Raw genomic sequence first — 12,214 nt, 5'->3', positions numbered from 1 at the left:
CCCCCTCTCCTGGGTACACAGGGCTTCCAGGGAATTCTCCCAATTTGCCTGAGCCCACAATCATTTGCTGCTCTTTGAAGTGAAAACCACCGTGCTCACACACACCCCAGGAGTAAATCATCAGGTTCCCAAATATGTTTCCGTGTGTAAATTTCCTCCAAAACGTTTAACTCTAAGCACTTCCTAAATTGCTTATGACAGTCTGAAATGCCATGTTCCATCCTGCTTCTGTTCTAAGGATCAAAGCAGAGGCAGCAGCCAGAGAAATGCTGGGCTGAGGGGCCGTTCTGGACAACTCAGCCACCGGGGGTGGGGGTGGGGGTGGGAGTGGGGGGATTTCTTAAGAGCCCATAGCACCCTCAGCTCACTCAGGGCTCTCGGTGGCACAAAGACAGAACCAGGAGGGCAGGGCCCACGTCTGCTGTTTCAGCACTGAGGTTCTGTACAAGATTTCATTTGGAAGGAGGTTCTGTGCTAAACATAAAAATTGAAAACTACTGGGCTACATTATCACTAAGGTCTTCATGGGCTCCCATCTCCTGGGGCTCGTTTGTTCACTCCACAAATATCACTTGAATGCCAGGACCTTGAAGGCACAGAAGATCCCGTGGTGGATAAAAGTGGTATAGTCTCTGCCTTCATGGAGGTCAAAACACGAGATGGAAAAAGACAAAAAGCAAGAAAACAATGATTAAATAAAATGATTACACAATGTGGTGGGTACCCTGAGGGAAATCAACATGGTGATAGGCTCTGGAGTAAACTGGGGCCTTCTCTGAGAAGTTTAAGCTGAGCCCTGGTGGATGATAAAGAACCAGACTTGGTGAGAACCAGGGGAAGAGCATTCTTGGTGTGGGGGAACTGCAAGTGCAAAGGCCCTGTGGCAGAAAAGAGGTAAGCGTCTACTATGGCTGGAGCAGAGGGAGAGAAGGAGAAGGACGGCCTGAGTTGGGTTTATTCTAAATGCACAGTCATTGAAGAGTTCTAAGCAAGGGTGAGCTACTATCCATTTACAGTTAAAAGATCACTTTTCTCCTGAGGGGAGAATGCCTTGCAGGAGGCAAGGAGATCCATTAGGAAGCTGCTGTTGGAGAGGAGGACAATGGGCTGCCAGTGGCTGTAGAGAGGAGGGAAGTAGACGGTCTGAGTTGGAGCTGGTTAGATTTGCTGAAGGACCTGGTATGGGGGGCGGGTGCAGGGGTGAGAATCAGATGTTCTGAAAATGTACAACAGACCCCGTTTTCCCACCTGTGTGAGGTGGGTGTTCCCAGAGATGCCTCCTCCTTTACCCTCACTGCCTGGTGGTCTTCTCTTTGTTCTGCGTCACCTGCCACACTGGTTTCTCTGTGCTCAGATACTCTAAGCTCGTTTCAGCCTCCAGACCTTTGCACTGCCTGGGACGCTAGTCCCTGATCTCCACGTGGTCGGTAACTTCTTGCCTTGGGGGCTGAGCTCAGCCATCCCCTCCCCTAGCCACCTTCCCTGAACACACAACTGGTACCCCTACTCAGACCCCCTCCACCCAGGCACTCTCTATCACATCACCCTATTTTATGTTCTTTCACCATCTGAAAGGATCTTGCCCATTTACCTGCTTGTACCTTTCCCCAACCTGGCTCCACTAGAATGCAGACTCCGCAAAGGCGGGCAGTACAGCGCCTGTCTCCGTCAGCTCCCCCCACGCGCAGGGGGTGGCTGGGGGCGGCCCTGCAGTGCTAGATCTTCCCACAAGAGGGCGCCCATAAATTTCCTTTTCAGTTTCTGGCTGGAAAATCTCCCGGGAGTAAAACTAATAGAACCCTAACTGAAATTTCACAATTTGCCTAGTATCCGTAGTATATACCCATACTGTCATGTATCGTGGTCTTTCATGTTTATGAGAGTTAAAAAAAATGTTTTTCTGTGGGATTTTGAGATACTGCCTTGAGACGGGGAAGGGAAGATGCATGGGACCCTGGCTCACTCCCACACCGCTTCTCTGCTAAGCTTTCACTGACGTTTACTTGAGCCAACTTGTCCTTATGTCTTCACTGATTGGAGCCAGAGACAGATTATCTTCAGATAGATGGGACCTAAACTGACATTTTCTTGACCATAAATATATATTTGGCCATGACCCAGAGACTTCCCAACCAACTGGGTAGGACTAAGGAAATGTCAATTCAGATCAATGAAGGCTGGTAAGGGTTTGACATAACAAGGGAGCAGAAAGCACTGGTTGGTGAGTGATCGTTGCTGTAATTGGAGGCAGCTGTGAAGCAGCAGAACGAGCACGGGGCCAAGATGGGAGCACAGGAGTGAGTCCTGTTTTGTATCCTGGTTCTGTTGACTTCTAGACGATTGATGATGGCTCTGAGCCTTCTTCTCTGTTTGTGAGAACGATAGTGCTCTGGCGGACATGAAAGGTGCTTTGTAAACAGGTAAGCAGGTGGTGGTGGTAGAATGGGGTGAGATTATAACTGCTGCTAGCACCGTCACGTTTGCCACCCCTCACACTGGGACCGAGGGTCCCACTGTGAAAGAGGGGCTCATGTGGAGTTGGGAGGGGACCCAGGGAATGTCTGGATGTGTCACCTAAATAAGGAAGAGGGCCAGAAGTAGGAACTGGGAACTGGAGAAGGAAGCTGGGGAATCCCAGAGCTAGGAGGAGTAGCTCAAGACAGGACGGGCCAGGCAGAGGGATGATTCTGGAAAAATATTTGCAATAACATTCCCTGCCGCTGACACAGGGCAGGTGTGAACAGGCTGCATTTAATGGCCAGGGAGGGGATGGGCACGTTCCAAACTTCTTTAATAGAAAATGTGTTGGCTTCAATATAGGAAGCTAGGGAAACTTAATCATCATTAGTAGGCACTTTGATTATTTTTTCAAATCTTCCTGGTCGTTTTTATAGTCTCTTACACTTTCCTCACTTTAAATTTTCTTTTTATTTCTTTAAACATATTAATATTATTGTTCAATCGTCTATATCCCAATATCTGAAGTTTTCGTGGGTCTGATTCTACAGAGTGCTGTTTTCTGCTGCCTCTCACTCATGGTGGTCTGTTCCCTTGGATGCGTTATTTGGACTGTGAGGCCCTTTTTGGGGGGAATCCTATGATAATACTGTATGGTTTGCCTTGAGGTGCGTTCCTGCAGGAGGACTTGTGATTGCTTGCACTGGGCATCAGGACATAAACTAGACCAGGGTCCACTTGAAATTCAAAGGATAATTTAGGGGAGTTTTAAGACCAGTCTACCATGTCATTTCAGACTCCTGCGTCAAGCAAGGGTCAGCCAGTAGCTCTCAAATCTCAGAGGACAATTTTTTCTCCAACTACCCCAAATCAAGGCTGGCACAGACACTTTTCCTTGTTTTGGGTTTTCTTTTGTTGTGCGGTTGCTGTTCTTATCTCTCACCATTTTCCTCAGGGTATAGCCCTTCCTGAATCCTGGCTTTACGTGGAGGGGTCTCCAGTGTGACTCCCCAGCCTGCGTGGGTACAGAATTAATGCTGGGTGTCACCCCTCCCCCATTCCTAGCATAGTTCTGTGCATAGCAGTTCTAGGTCATGAGGCTGTGCAGGGTCCCCCAGAGAATGTGACCGTTTCTTTACATGCATCCACTTGGACTGGGGGCCGGCTTCACTCCTGGCCTTAGGTTCCCCTTCCTTGAAGTCTCTTCCGCTGATTTAAAAATACGTTTTTAAAGATTTTTTTCTAACATTTTGATATGTTTCAGAGGCAGAGAGTTTCAGGGAAGCCTCAGCATCACCTGGGAACTCTTTAGAGAAGCAGAATTTTCGGCTCCACCCAGACCCACAGAATCAGAATCTGCATTTTTATACAACCCCAGAGGACTTATATAGGTTGAGAAGCATGGCTTGATTTGCCATATTACCTGAAACAGAAGCAGGACAGGCACTTTGCGTGGATATTCCAGGATAGGGACAAAATGAAACTGTTCTTTTCCGTCCCCCTGGCTTCTCCCGGGTCCAGTGGCTCAAACAAAGAAAGACTAGGATTGGGAATTCCTTGGCGGTCCAGTGGTTAAGACTTCGCCTCCCAGTGCAGGGGGTGCAGGTTCCATCCCTGGTTGGGGAGCTAAGATCCCACATGCCCCATGGCCAAAAAACGAAAACACAAAACAGAAGCAATATTGTAACAAGTTCAATAAAGACTTTAAAACTGGTCCTCATCAAAAACAAAATCTTAAAAAAAAAAAAAAGAAAGACTAGGATTAGTGTGATGCCTCTGTCAGCTGCTGCCTTTCTCAGCCCCACAGAGGCCCTGGATGGATGGACTCAGCCCTGAGCAGTTCTTGAGCTGGGCATGACCCCCAGGGATGGGCTCAGAGGTGTGTGTGCAGGGCCAGGGAGCCCTCGTGCCTACTGAGTTTTCTGCCCCCTCTTCCCCGTTCCCCTCCCTGATGTCCTGCCTACACAACTGATCTCCTGTCTTAGTTTCTCCGCTCTGAACGGAAGCTGGATGGAGCTGGCCCTGAACCCCAGCCTTGACCCCCTTCTATTCTCAAAGACAACACGGCAAAGCTAAAGGGACAGGACTTTGTCCCTCTATATTCAAGAGTCTATTTCCCTGTGAAAATAAATAGACAAAGGAAACAGTCCATAGAGTCCAGTGTCAGGAACCATAACATTAAATAAGATTATTTTAAATTCTACATAATAAAATATCCACTGTCCTGCCTGAACTCGACCTTGCATTAACTTCTTCACGTACTCAACATCCCTGAATCTTGCAGTGCAGCTCCCACTTACTCAGCATTCATGCTGAGCGAGGACCTGGGTTCAGCACTTGATGTACATCATCTCATTTAACACCCACACCATCCCTGTGCAGAGATGAGATAAGGGAGGTCCAGGGAGGTTCAGTCAGTCCACTGTCCAAGGTTACCAGGTTGGTAAATGGTTGAGTTTGGATTAGAACGCAGGTCTTTGACACCAAAGCCCATTCCCTTTCCACTCCTCTATTCTGCTCTCCTGTGTGCAGCACCCGGCAGAGAACCTGGCACAAAGTAAACCCTCAATACATGTTTTCTAAAATGAATGAGTCTTGCCATATAAAGACTAGTGCTTATTGAATGCCTTCTATGTGCAAGCACGTTCTCTATGTTAGTTTGGATCCTGACAACAATCCAGAAAGGTACTGATGATTATTATTTGTTTTAAAGATAAGCACACTGAAGTTCAGAGAGGTTAATTAAATTTCCCAAAGTCACACAGCTGATGAGTTATTGATCCAGGGTTTGAATTCAAGCCTTTCTTTCTGATGCCTAAAGCCATGTACTTTTGGTTATATCATCTCAGCCCTCTAATATGGGGAATTTAGTCTTGGGAAGGGGTGTCTTGAAGTTGACATGATACCAGTGGTGCTGGAGACCCCATGAGCAGTGAGAGAGAATCACCTGGAGGCAGATGGTGGCTGGAGAGTGTCCGACTACATGAGGGAGTGAGCACCCCATCTCTCTCCAAGAGGCCCAAAGGCTGGAAGAGGGCAACTTGGGAGTTCCCTTTAACTCTGACAGTCTTGATCAGCCCTGGAAATCTCTGGAGAGGGTGACGCAGAGCCATCCATCCTGAGGAGGGTAGTTCAGAAGGACACAGTCCTGGTTATTCTAGTTTCTAGGCGGTATTTGGGAAAGCCTTGATCGATGAAGAAATCACCCGGGAGTGATTAATGATGCTCAGATCAGCTTCTTTCCTCCTTTGCCAGCCTCACCCAGTGAGTGGCCTTTCACAGGGGCTGGTTTCTCCACACATACAGAAGCAGAGAATGTGACACAACAGGTTCTGACCTTGGGTCTCATCTGGGACAAAGATGAAACCTGAAATAAATGGAACCCATTAGGTTTACAATTGAATTTCAAAGGGCTGGGCCCCTAAGGTGCCCTCTTCCAATCACATAATCTGAGGTCAGAGCTCTGAATGCGCTAAACTGTCCTTCGAAGACCGGTAATGCATATTGTCCCCTGCCTGCCAGCTGTGTTGAGTCAGTCTTCCCGAAGTCCACCACCAGCCTGGGACCCTAGCCACTTGCTTTATCACATGGAATGGCTTAAAACTATCACTAGTAACAGCAGTGATTTACATTTGTACAGAAGGTTGCAACTGACAAAGTACTTCCATGTTCATTCCCATTTGAGACTCCAAAGAGCCCATTTGGAGGGGTAAAGTGGGAAGAGTTATCCTTGATATACAGACCAGGAACACGGGACTCTGAAGGCAGAGCGCTTAAGGTACTTGGCTTCTAAGGAGCAGATCCAGGACCCGAATCTAGATTTTTTTTTTTTTTTCTTTTTTGGCTGCACCTCACGGCTTGTGGGATCTTAGTTCTCCAGCCAAAGATTGAACCCGAGCCCTCGGCAGTGAAAGCACAGACTCCTAACCACTGGACCACCAGGGAAGTCCCTAGATTTCTTGATTCCAAATTCAGCTACAGCTACTAACTGCCCTTCCTGAGGGAGATCGTGTGGCTTGCATCAGTGCAGCCCTCAGAATAAATAATTTGACGTAAGGAGAAGAGTGTTACTTTCATAACCTTGAAGTTAAAAGTGCTTCAGTGGATCATCTTAGGCTACTACTGTTCCCGTCCCATCCATCACTCCTTCCCTGTATCACAGCAGAGACTCCTTTGCCGGCTCCATTGTGGTTCCAACAATGTTCATGCCTCTTTTCATAAGGGAAGTCAGTGTTACATAGTGGCTGGGAGCACAGGTTCAAGTCCTGCCTCTTCTTCAGCTGTGTGGCCTTGCACAAGTTAGCTAACCTCCCCAAACCTCTATTTCACACTGCTGGCCTCATGGGGATGGGGATGATGATTGAATGCGATAACGTCCTGGAGAGCTTAGCATAGCGATCAGCACATAATAGGTGCTCATTAAATACAGACTGAGCATAGCTGTATAAAGCAAGAACTATAGGTCAAACCCTGGCACTGCCAGGCTCATTCTTGGAGCATTCGTTCAAGCAGCATTGACTGAACACGTGCTCCATGCCAGGTGCTCCTGTGTGCATTTCTCACTGGCTCCTCACAGCACCTCTATAGGAAGGCATCATTATTCCCATTTTACACATGAGGAAACTGAGGCTTACTTGTCTGCTACTGTCTTTCATATGCTAGGATTCATACTCAGCTCTATCTGACTCTTATTCCAATGCTCTGCTCTGCAATAGAAGGTGATCAGTATACAGAGATGGGAAAGGGTGTGATATTGATTGAGAATGGGGTAACAAGAGCCCCCGAATTGGGATATCCAGGGACTGGACCTCCAGAGCTGTAGCTCTCACACTTGCTGTGCAACTTTGAGCTGGTCACCTCGCCTCTCTGGGCCTCACTGGCGTCATCTGCACACCAAAGAGGTTAGACAGATCATCTCAAAGATCCTTTCCAGCTCTGGCCTGCTGCAATGCACCTCAGGTTTCAGAAAGATTCTAGTACACGATCCCAGAATGGGAGAAGCGTAGCAATGGCCCCCGAACTCTCAAATTAGTTTTGCCTCGTGAACCCATGTGTTTCTGCATGAATTCAGAATCTGCCTGAGGAAAGCTCTCAAATTATCCTACAGGGATTAGCCCAGCTAGTAATTACTCCTATTATTTTTTATTGTATTTTATAAGGTGCCTTTCATCCAAGATCTCAAAGGGCTTCTCAAACATTCATTAGTGGAGCTCTGCCCCCTCCTGTGTGGATATGAAAGGCAGAAACAGATTTTAATGTCAGAAAGAAGAGGTGGGGGGAGAGAGAAGGGGACTGGGATCCCGGGATTAATTTCACCTGTGAGTTCAAAGGCGATAAGAGCAGAAATTTGCCAGGGAAAGCCTCACCTTCGGGAGTTCAAGGGATACTCAGTGAAGGGCAGATGGGTCAGGAAATATTCCTCCTTTAAAAAAAAAAATCCGGGCTTCCTTGGTGCCGCGGTGGTTGAGAGTCCACCTGCCGATGCAGGGGACGCGGGTTCGTGCCCCGGTCCGAGAAGATCCCGCGTGCCGCGGAGCGGCTGGGCCCGTGAGCCATGGCCGCTGAAACTGCGCGTCCGGAGCCTGTGCTCCACAATGGGAGAGGCCATAACAGTGAGAGGCCCACGTACTGAAAAAAAAAAAAAAAAATCATTTCCTGTGTGCCTAGGAGAGGGTCATTCAGTTTGGCTCAGTTCAATTTGGCTGCTTTATTTCACTTTAGACTTGCCCATGAGCTGTCCTTTGAGCTGGTCTCTAGCACTCAGGCCTGTGCTGATTTGAAAGATACAAGGGGAGCAAGGCTTTCCGAGTGTACCCACTGCAAACTTGGACACAGTGGGGTAAGCAGTAGGGCACAGGAACCTCCCAGGAGAGTCCTGATGGCTGCCTTAAACAAATGGCTAAGGCCAAAGAGGCACATGAAACGATGCTCAACATCACTAATTATTAGAGAAATGCAAATCAAAACTACAATGAAGTATCACCTCACACCAGTCAGAATGGCCATCATCCAAAAATCTACAAATGACAAATGCTGGAGAGGGTGCAGAGAAAAGGGAACCCTCTTGCATTGTTGATGGGAATGTAAATTGATACAGCCACTATGCAGAACAGTATGGAGGTTCCTTAAAAAACTAAAAATAAAATTACCATATGATCCAGCAATCCCACTACTGGGCATATACCCAGAGAAAACCATAATTCAAAAGGACACATGCACCCCAATGCTCATTGCAGCACTATTTACAACAGCCAGATCATGGAGGCAACCTAAATGCCCATCGACAGACGAATGGATAAAGAAGATGTGGTTCATATATACAATGGAATATTAACTCAGCCCTGCAAAGGAACGAAATTGGGTCATTTGTAGAGACGTGGATGGACCTAGAGACTGTCATACAGAGTGAAGTAAGTCAGAAAGAGAAAAACAAATATCGTATATTAACGCATATATGTGGTATCTAGAAAAATGGTATAGATGAATCAGTTTTCAAGGCAGAAATAGAGACACAGATGTAGAGAACAAACGTATGGGCATGAAAGGGGGAAGGAGGTGGGACGAATTGGGAGATTGGGATTGACATATATACACTAAAATGTATAAAAGAGATAACTAATGAGAATCTGCTGTATAGCGCAGGAACTCCACTTCGTTGTACAGTAGAGCCTAATACAACATGGTAAAACAACTATACCCCAATTTTAAAAAATGGCTAAGGCCAAAGCCAAGATGCCCCAGCATGTGGCCAGTGGCTGCCCCAACACCTCCTGGGCAGTGAGTGAGGGAGAGTGAGTTTGGGTTTAGTCCAGGGACCTGGATGAGAAAGGACACAGAAGGACCGCTTTGAGTCGCCCATCATGAGGTCACTCCAGTCCTCTCCTCCCTACTCCCCTGTACCATGACCAAGACACCCGGCTACTTGTACCAAGTTCCTTTCATCCCCATTCCAATGAATGGATAGGAGGGATCACTAGGGAGCATGAAAATCTCTTGCAGGGTTGGGTGAGGGGCCAATGGTCTTTCCTGCTGGTGTGTGAGCTCCTGGAGGACAGAGCCCTGCCCGCCATTCACCACTTAACCCAGCACGTGTTCTGGGCACAGAGCGGTGGACGCTAAGAACATATCTGTTGACTGCAGCAGCAGATCACGAAGCTACCACTCTGTTTCTGGCCTGGCAGGATGGTCTGATACAGATTAGACAAGGATCCTTCCTCCCTTTGGCTTGGAAATGGTTGCATGCAAAGGACAGCCAGGGCCACACAGCTCCAGTGACTTCAGAACCAAAGATGGAAGTCACTGTCAAGCTGGGGGTGAGGGTGACTGTGATGTGGTGACCGAGGGCCCAGAATGAGGCGGCGTGGGAAGCAGGGCATGCGGTGTGAGGTGGCAAAGAGGAGGACTGTCCTGATTGCTGGGAACATGAGTGTCCTTTAGCATGTCAGGCTTCCAGCACTTTCACTGCTGGGGGCTCCAAGGCCCCATGACTGGTCCACTCAAGGTGATACAGCCTGGAGGGATGCGGGTGACAGGAGAGAAGGGTGAGGCCTGGCCTTGCCCACAGGGAGCCGGTAGTTTTGTTTTGGAGATTAGACTTCCATACAGAGCAATTAGAGAGCAATGCAAGATTTGTCACTGACTAGATTGCGAGTTTCCTGCGTGGGGAGAGAGGGTCTTATTCATGGCACTCTTTCTTGTTGGGCCAGACAAAAGTCTAGGTACTGTTTCTGCTTCAGATACACCTAATGATCAGTTGTCACATTGGATGACACGAAATGTGAAGTGGCCTAGGTCAGAAAAGGGAAGAGTCTGGAGGCCAAGATGTTGGGGAAAGCTTTAAGAGGGAGGAGGAGCCGTGGTGCTTGTTAATAAATGACCAGTGAGAAGCATACGCCCCACCTTCTCAAAGGGCTTTCAGATCACAAGAAGCCTGTGTGGTGAGGTTGACCGGGGAGGAAAGTGAGAGGTTCTAAGTGGCAAAGGGACTGCCTTATATTTAGTTACCCAGTGAGAGGGCATCTGAGGACTTTGCCTGCCGGGGATCCATTCTCTTCTCTTCTGGGAAACCCACCCTATCCTTACTCTCAGTCTGTGGGGTTTCTTTGGGGCTGACATCACCTCTGGACTTTGTGGGTATGCCCAGGACTCAGACTCGGCGCCGGACCCTCTTGGCCACAGGATCTGTCCAGGGATGCGCACGTGACACATGCTGGGCCAGTGAAAATCCTCTTGAGGACTTTTTCTAGCACTCCTCGGGGCAAGGCGCTCTTTCCTTTGGGGTTGCAAAGCTAGAATAACGTAAGTCTGGAGCTGCTGGGGGTAAGCCTGGCCACTGGGGAAAAGACTGTCTAAAAATGAAGCTAACAGAAGAAACCAGAGCTGCAAGGTAAAGAGGAACTTTTGCAAACTCTTGATAAGTTTTCAGATACATAGATCAATGCATTTCCTTTCTAATTCTCCCTTAAGCTACTTAATTTTAAATTTTTGTCACTTGTAAGAGAGCAAATCCTGTCTCATATGCCCAGCTGGTGAGTGAACCAGATCCTGGGTCTCTTCATCCATCATCCATCCATCTATCCATCCGTCCATCCATCCATCCATCCATCAGTTCACATACATTTAATGAATAAAGCAGTTGCTCAATGCATTTTTGGATGAATTAGTGAATGACTAATTTGTCGCGATGTGTTTGATGACAAAGATACATCAACTCCCTTTAATCCTGGGGGAGCTTTGTCAAGAAAGGCCAAACCTAGTTCTGAACTCAGAACTTGGAAGTCAGTTAGGAATTCAGTCCCCCGAAGAATACTGACTTTCTTCAGTGTCATTAGCACAAAGCCAGACATGATCTTTCCTTCGCCAAACATGATTCTGTTATGCTGGTGCCACAGCCCAAATGGTAGGGTCCAGAATGTCACTGACAAGTATGTGGGTTTTCTTGTTGGAGCTAGTGCCAATACTGTGAGCTCTGCAGTGACACGAGTGTGAATTGCCAGGGAGGACTTATTTGCTTTACCCTCATGGGACCTGTTTTGCCCATTGTATGTGGTGATCACACGAAGTGCAGAACTGCCCAAGAACCTCAGAGACAGTGCCAGCTCTTTCAGGATGACTCTTGAAAAAACTCGAGTCAGAGAACATAGAAGTAAACCAGTCACTGATCTCACACTCCTGTTTCTCCAGGGAAAACTGCAACTCACAGAGAACGGAAGTACCCAAGGACACTTAGAGAGTGATAAGGAGAGACTGGATCTGGACTCCAGACTCCCAAACTGGTGTTTTTCCTACTCGGCCACTCTCCCTCCTTGGGCCACAGCCCAAAACAGGTGGAGTTTGTCTCCAAGGGCTCATTTCCTCTTTGATCAGTCAGGGCTGTTGGTAGATCAGGGTATGCTGTGGGCACTGGACTGTATTTCAAAGATGTTCTTCACATTGTCTGCCATCATCTGCTTGTGGGCCACGTGGCACAATAGGGATGGATGGACACGGTGGTCACAGAATTGGTGGGAGGGCACCTTAAAAGTCACCTTGCCCAACCCCCTTCTGATGTCTGGCTTCCCTCTATAGCACCCGGTGATACACTTGTCACATTTGCAGGTGGCAGAGAGCGGGGGTGAAAGAGCTGTGCCCTTGGTTGTCTCTCTGTCCTGACTCTTCAAGGACATAAATCCATCAACTGCCTCCTCTCTCACTCTCTAAAATCTTCAGTCTCTTCCTCCTTCTCTCCTTCCTCTCGATTAACAAATATTTTGGTTCT

General features: G+C 47.9%; 1 long non-coding RNA gene across 2 annotated transcripts in view; it reads left to right on the top strand.

Annotated features, from left to right (window-relative positions):
* LOC136794492 (uncharacterized) overlaps positions 1 to 12,214 on the top strand; it is a 142,510-nt gene that overhangs the window by 96,726 nt on the left and 33,570 nt on the right. The window lies entirely within an intron of this gene.

This window comes from Kogia breviceps, chromosome 7 (genome assembly GCF_026419965.1).
Source record: "Kogia breviceps isolate mKogBre1 chromosome 7, mKogBre1 haplotype 1, whole genome shotgun sequence".
Lineage (NCBI taxonomy): Eukaryota > Metazoa > Chordata > Mammalia > Artiodactyla > Physeteridae > Kogia > Kogia breviceps.
This window is presented reverse-complemented; position numbering and strand designations above follow the sequence as displayed.